Source organism: Protomyctophum parallelum (genome assembly GCF_964188405.1).
Source record: "Protomyctophum parallelum genome assembly, chromosome: 6".
Taxonomy (NCBI): Eukaryota; Metazoa; Chordata; class Actinopteri; order Myctophiformes; family Myctophidae; genus Protomyctophum; species Protomyctophum parallelum.
Genome location: NC_139701.1, coordinates 34,605,541 through 34,613,219, shown reverse-complemented (window position 1 = coordinate 34,613,219; position 7,679 = coordinate 34,605,541). Strand labels below are relative to the sequence as shown.

The 7,679-nt window shown below is 51.8% G+C and overlaps 1 protein-coding gene across 2 annotated transcripts in view; it reads right to left on the bottom strand.

Annotated features, from left to right (window-relative positions):
• Positions 1 to 7,679, bottom strand: part of LOC310860710 (glypican-5-like) — a 73,239-nt gene that overhangs the window by 57,121 nt on the left and 8,439 nt on the right. The gene's annotated exons all lie outside the window — the stretch shown is intronic.

Here is a 7,679-nt window from a genome sequence, read left to right as displayed (position 1 = left end):
GCGGAGCCGCGGAGTCGCAGCTGACGCCCCTCCCTCCGCTCTGATGACGCGTTGTTATGTCAATGTATACAGACCATGTTTTCCATGTCAGCCACTCCCACTCTCCATTCCCTCTCTCAGTCATTGTCACACACCTGTTTCCACCCCCTCTTCAGCCCTACAGTGCCATGCCCATTCCACACCTGTGAACACTCCTGAAATTACCCTGCTCCCTATAAGACTGGACTCATTCCACAAACACACTGTCAGAGCATACTTCCTTGTCCCCGAGCTGTCCCGTGTTCCTAGTTCTCTGTGTTTTTGCGTTTTCTGAGAGGTTCTGCGTTATTGGACTCGTGATTACTCTTCTAAAGGTTTGCATTCCTGTTTCCTGTGTTGTTCCTGTTTTGTACCTTTTTTGGAAGAGTTCTTTGCTTTTTGGAATTCCCTGAGTTTTGTAAGCTTAACTGTTTTTTGATTAATAAATCATTTAAATGCGAACATTCCTCCTCTTGTCCTGCATTTGGGTCCTACCCCCTGCCTATCGCGACAGATATATATATATTGTGTTAGTTATTTTTACTGTCAATCAGTAACATCCAGACCATGATATAATCTAATACACTTAAACCATGATGAAATCTTGTTTTATTGTGAAAATGTCAAGCTTAACCTCTTACCAAAATGGGACGTGGCAGTGTGTATGGCACCGCAACACCATTTATAGGCTCCTCTGCAAACATGCGGTTGGGAATGGTGCCGTTTTGCAAACTTCCCATGAGAGTTATTGACTAATCTGACTGACTGAGTCAGATTAGTGACCTTTCGAAGAAACCTTTAATTCTCTGACGGCTTAATCTCAAAAGGTTGGCCCTCATACACTGTAATTCTGATGGTTATCACGCAGTGGGGCACACAATTCTTATGTCTATAGGAATAAAGGTCAGCTCTGGATAAGATACTTTTAATTAGACATAAGTTCATAAACTGAATTTTGTGACAGTGCTGAAATTCTGACTTATGACCGCATGCTGCATCACATGACTTCTGGAAATGGGTTTAACCACATGAATCCTATACTGTCTCTATTCTGGGCATGTCATAATAGTGGAGGCACTAGATCAAACAATCAACCAAACGCAACTCCCCAACTTCTCGCTCATTCCCATTTTTCTTCTTCCTCAAAACAGACTATTCCTACAGATTTAGTCCCAAACTCACACAAATCGCCACACATTATCTCTGGAGTTATATGCTTCTGGCTTCCAGAATTCCCCGGAGATCACTTTTCCAGTTTGTACACTACCCACCCCATCTGCATCTACAGCTTTCAGATTTATTAAAAGAAACACGGGTGACCATGAAGTCTCAGTCACTCGGTGTCCTTGAGCTGACTGGCACAATCCAAAATAGCATACAAATGAACTCATCCCGCCGCTCCATTTTCAATATCCACTACATTCAGGTGGTTATGAGAGGCCTGATCTCATGACCGACCGTGCTTCTTATGTAAGCCAATGCCTAACTAGCACAGTGGACTGACTTGTGGAATTGTGTGTCTGCGTGAGTGAGGGTGTTGTTTGAAACGAGCAGACTGTACAGAGAGTGAGGTCAGTCTGATGGCATTCTGACAGACAGAGAAGAGGCAACAACTGGCAGAGAGAAAGACAGAGGGGTGAGAGACAAGGGTAGAGGGGAGGGGACGAGAGAGGAAGAGAGTACTGTACATCAGAGAGAGAGAGAGAGAGAGAGAGAGAGAGAAGGCGGGGAGGGGGGGGGTGATGGACAGAGAGCTTTTGAGGATTAAACCTGATCCCAACTGTTGTCTTTGAGATGCCTGTGTGTCTATAACTTTCACTGAGTTACTCACTGAGTCTGTCAGTGCGTGCGTGCGTGTGTGTGCGTGCATGCTCGTAGGCTTGTTATTATATTATTATTATCCACTGTCAACTGGCTGCTGTCAATCATTGAGTGATAGCAATCAATCACTCACACATTTGCAAAAAAATACTTTTACTAGACGATGCACGGATATGACAACCTCTCTGAAGAAGGGTGTGCATTAAAACGGTGAATGGAGGGAGGCAGTGTCTGGGGTGATGACAGTCTGAGGGTGAGGAGGGAGTGTGAGAAAGGTGTCATGGGGGGGGGGGGGGGGGGGCAAAGCTATAGGGGCTCACTTGTCCAAACAGCAGAAAGTGCAGTAGGACTCCTATGCTTCTGTTTGTGTGTGCAACCGTGCATGTATGAGTGCGTGCGTGTGTGTGTGCGGTGTATCCATGCACGCATGTGTCCTAGCAACAGCAGCTCAAATACAACGGCATCGAGTGACAGGACAGAGATTACTCTGCAGTCATGTGATCACTTTTTCACCCTCTGTGATTGGGCCGGGGCGGAGAGGGCACACGGCTCGTACAGTACCAGAGCATACAGTAGACACACACACACACACACACACACACACACACACACACACACACACACACACACACACACACACACACACACACAAACACACCCCTACCATCCTAACAGTAATCCGCTGGGTGTAAATAGAGCCTTCTCAAGGTGGCATTTGACTACAGCCCCACTGGGCATGTCTCAGTTGGCTCAGAGGCCCTCAATCAATGAGCCACAGAGTTCAGAGTTAGACTCAGCTGTTAAAGAAAATCAGTGTCATGAAGGTTTTCAATTAATAATTCAGCTTAAAGTGCCATTCACCAACTTTTCTTTTTTGTAAAGAAAGATATAATATATAATTGATGGCACAGTTGAAAAGGCTTTCTAAACATTGTGTCCGTTAAAGGTTGGTACATACGCTGACATTAAAGAAAATGTGTAAAGGCTATGTAATCTGAAAACCTGTTTCCTACGCGTGGTAGCAGTTTTGGCAACTCTTTGTTTCACAAACATGTACCACTGTTCCAAAAAGATGGACTGTCACTCTGGATTGCTGGCCCTTTATATGGCATTTGCTCCTCAACGTGATGCGAATGTGTGTGCAAAGTTTCACCACAATTGGACACTGCGTTCATAATTTGTGGCATTTTGTTCAAAACGGGCCACACCTGGAAATTTTACATGACAATCTTAGCCAATCAGGATCATAGGTGCCGAAGGGGCGTCATTTGGGTCTGAATGTCCCCGCACTATTGATTTTTCCTGGATTTATTTATAGATTTTTCCCGACCGGTGCTTGTGCATGCCATGGTCTAGCACCGTTTCCATTTTTGCTGCGCACTAGTCGTTGTGTATTGGCTGCATAACTGCAGTAAGGCCTCACTCACACCTAAGACACACGCAAGACACACTTCACATCAAGGGGCTAATACACAACAATGTCCCTGCACTTTTTCGTCCTGACGGCGCCACTGATCAGGATGACTATAGAGATACTGTGTACCGATTTGCGTTATGTTTGGACAAAATCTGTAGGAGTAGGCCCTACTGACAAAATAATCTGTTTTGCAAAAATCAGCCTCCTGGTGGCGTCCCATCACAGACCTAAAGTTTCGCTGCCATCAAGCTGACAGTGCCGGAGATTTGCTGTACACATACAGAAGGACGGACAGACAGACAGACAGAGTACAAAACAAAGTCTCTGCCATGCCTTTGGCCTGGCGGACACAACAACGCAGTCTATGGTGGAAGGACCTGAGAGAAAAGCTACTGTAATGTCTCATTCACTAGGAAAGACCAAACATCAGACATGGGAACCCTTTAAGATGGTTTATTGAATAAGGGTGGAGTATGGTCATTTGCTGTCACAAATGCCAATGCATGAAGTATAAATGGTCGTCCACGGGCGCGTCGCATGCGAGGCATGGGCACATGCCCTGGCCACATCGGCCAGGGCATGAATACATGGTGATGCCAGCGTGGTCGCCCATGGGCGCGCCGCATGTGTAGCATGTGACGCGTGTCATGAACGGCCAAGGCATTGATACAGGGTAGCAGTGTGATCAGAGGTTCGAGGGGGCGGACCCAGATACTTTGGCTTAGGGGTCGAGGCGTGGGCCTGAGTGGTATAGTAGAAACCCCAAAAGTATCTTACCGCTTAGATTACGAGACCATGGATCGCTGGGCTTTGTGCAGGTCCTGGGCGTTGGTGCGGATATAGCCGTGGTAGGCTAGCGATGACCACCGGCCGAGGATCTGGATGACATGGTCTGGAACTCCCTTGCTTGAAGCTGTGGATGCTGCTCCGATTCTGAAGGAGTGGCCGGAGAAGTGCTCTGGGGAGAATCCCGCTTTGGTGAGGACTAGGCGGAGGTGGGAGTGGAACCAGGTTCGGGTGGCGACTGAACCTCTGCTTGTCACGAAGAGGGGATCTGATGGTGTTGCGTGCTGGGCGCGTCAGGAAAGAGTGTGGTTAAGGAGGGGCTCGTAGGGGCTGAGGAAGGTGTTGAGTTTGTAGAGGAAGATGGGAGTAGTTTTACCGAACTGGTCCGTTTTGCTGTGCTTGATGGTGAAGATGAGGGAGGAAGTGCTGTGGGTGGTTAGGTCGACCAGCCTGGGGTGGAGAGCCGGGTCGAACCTGGAGTTGGAGGAGGTGAACTCGGAGCTTCTCAGAAACCCAAAAAAAGCTAAAAGGAACATAGCCTCGAGCGTGGCGTCGGTGTGGGGGTCTGAGTAGCCGGTGCGGAGGACGTGGATGCAGCTGGTTAGGATTTCGGCTGTGAGGGATTGGCGTTGGGGGGGGAAGTTTTGGCTCGATCCTCTGGAACCCTTTGAGTAGCAGGGTGATCTGGGGGTGTTGGATGGATGGATAGGGGGAGCCGGTGATGAGTTTGGTGAAGAAGTTGATGCCGCACAGGTAGACTCGGATGGTTGCTGACCTGGTGGCTGAGGAATGGAGGTGGCTGATGTAGGAAGAGAGGGTGATGAGGTCCGGAAGGACCGGAAGTTCCTCCAGGCTGTCCAGTAGGAGGAGAGGGTGGATGGGGCGATGCCTTGCAGGACCATGTGCCGGGATTGGGTGAGGAGGTGGTGGAATGGATGGTTCAGGGGAAAGTCATCTCCGAAAAGGGTGGAACTGGGGTTGGTGTTGGGTCGGCTTCTGGCACCAAGCTCCTGAACTTCTGAAAAGAAAAGCGGGAAAGGGAGTCAGCAATTGAATTTTTATGACCGGGGATGTGAGCTGCGCGGAGGATGACATTTTTTGTGACTGTTATCCAGGTGAGTCTGCGGAGGAGGGCCATGATGGGGAGTGAAGATGATCTGCCTTTGTTGATGATGTGCACGGTGGAGAGGTTATCGGAGTGGATCAGGATTGACCTGCTGGCCCACTCTGACCCCCAGAGGGAAGCCGCCACGACTATTGGATACAGTTCGTAGAGCGCGGATGAGTGGACGTCGCTGGCTGACTGGGCCAGCAACGCCTGGGGCCACTCGGCGGCGAACCACCGACCGCCGAAGTACCCTCCGTAGCCGATGGAAGGTGCTGCGTCGGTGAACAGCTGCAGGTCTTCCGGTGATGTCACGAAGTCTTGGTAGAAGAAGGAGATACCATTCCAGTGGGTCAGGAGCTGGTGCCACATTCTCAGCTCGGAGAGGCACTCTGGAGAGAAATGAACTTGGTGGTGGAGCGAGGGGACTGTGGATGCCAGTAGAAGGAGGTGGGAGATGAAAGAGCGGCCTTGGGGGATGATGCGGATGGCGTAGTTGAAGTGGCCGAGGAGTGAGAGGAGCTGCTGCTTGGTGCACTGCGGGGCGGCGAGGTGTTCGGAGATGAGGAGTAGGATGCGGTTGAGCTTGTAAGGGGGGAGTGAGGCTTGGAAGGTGACGGAGTTGAGGGTGATGCAGAGGAATTCTATGGTGGTGAGTGGGCCTTCGGTTTTCTCTGCTGCGAGGGGGATTCCAAGGCGGTGGAAGACGGACTTGAGGGTGGTGAGGCTTCTTGCTGGTGGTGCTGAGGGGGGGTCGACTGTGAGGAAGTCATCGAGGAGGTGGACCAGGTATGGGAGTTTGTAATTATTGGTGAGTATCCAGCAGAGGAGTTCGGAGAGGTTGTCAAACAGTTTTGGGCTGCTCTTGCAACCGAAGGTCAAGCGGACGGCGAAATAGAACGCATTGTCCCAGCGGACGCCGAACAGAGGCCAGGAATCTGGGTGGAGTGGCAGGACCTTGAAGGCGGCAGTGATGTCAGCTTTAGACAGCCAGGCGTTGCGGCCGGATGAGGTTGATGGCGTGTTCGACTGTGGCGTATTGGAGGGAAAATTCGTCGCTGGGGATGAGGCTGTTGATGCTGGGAATGTGGGTGCCGTGGGGTGATGAAAGGTCGATGATGAGGCGTTTCTTGCCGGAGTATTTACGGGCTACCCCGATGGGGCTGATGCGGAATGTGGGGAAGGGGGGGAGGGGAAGGGGCCGATCATGAAACCGTTCTTGAGGGAAAGAACGGTCCCCGGTTCAGTGGTGGCGGACAGGAGGTTGTCGCAGGTGTGGTTGGAGGAGGGTAGGGTGATTAGTCCGAGGGAGAAACCGTAGTTGAGGCCGTCTAGGAAGAAGCAGATGAAAGTGGGGTTGGGGTGGTTGGTGAGTTCTTGGGCTAGTTCCAGGATGATGATGGGGGTGCTGAGGTGTTTGGACAGTCAACTGCTGGACGTGCGTTTTGCCTGCTACAGTTGAGGCGGGAGTGGGAGCCGCCGCAGAAGGTGCAAATATGGAGCAGGCGGCACGCTGACAGTTTGCAGCCTCCGTCGTTGTAGTTGTTACAGATCATTTTGTTGCCGACGAAGACGAGCGGGCGGCCACGCCTGTCTTTTGCTTTGGAGGAAGCGGGGAAAAACTTACTGGAGGTGGTGACGCTCAGGAGGGGGGGGGGATGTAGCTGGCTTGATGTGCGGCGTGGGGGCGGGGTTCTGGAGCTCGGAAGGTGCAGTGAGTGGTGGGATGGGTGGGGCAGTTGCAGAGACTGCACGCTTCCGAGGTCTTCCCGGCGAAGATCCTACAGTACAGTTCTAGCTCGAGGGAGCCCCAGTAGGTGGTGGTATTGAATTGTTGGAGTCTGGAGGCGGCCCTGGCGGAGAACTGGCGGTGGTATTCGTAGAACAGGCTGCCTCCGAATCGCGTGCAGAGGTCCATGCATAAATACAGGTGGTCGTCCAGTTCTTGGCGGCGGGAAGGGAAGGAGGTGCATAGAATATCCCGGATGATGGAGAAGGCGAGGACGAACTCGGTGGGTGTGAGGACAGAGGAAGTGGATGGGGAGAGGTCACGGAGGGTGATGGAGACTCCTCCGAGGTCTACTGACCGGTGTTGGGCTGTGCTAGCGGAGGGGCGTATGAGGGAGGAAAGGTCAATGTCCATACCTTGGAGAATCTGTGAACGGAGATGTGAGGGGACCATGGGGGCGTTGAGAGCGATGGCTGATGGCGGGATGGGTGCTGGCGTGGCTGTGAAGAGGGAGAAGGAGGGGGGGGGGGGTTGGGGAACACTGGGTGGGGGGGGGAGAGAAGACACGTTATTGTGTGGGGCGCTGGGTGCTGCTGGGGGAAAACCTAGGGCGGCTGGGGGGAAACCTAGGAGAGATGGAGCTTGGAAATTGTACAGAAAGGGGGAGGAGGTGGGGTGGGGGGGTAGAGGTGGGGTGCTGTGGCCTGCTGGAAATGGGGGGGAGGAACGGGTTGGGCATGGGGGATAGAACCGGGTGGATATTGTAATATGGAGGTGTGTGGTGGATGGAAAACACTAGCCGT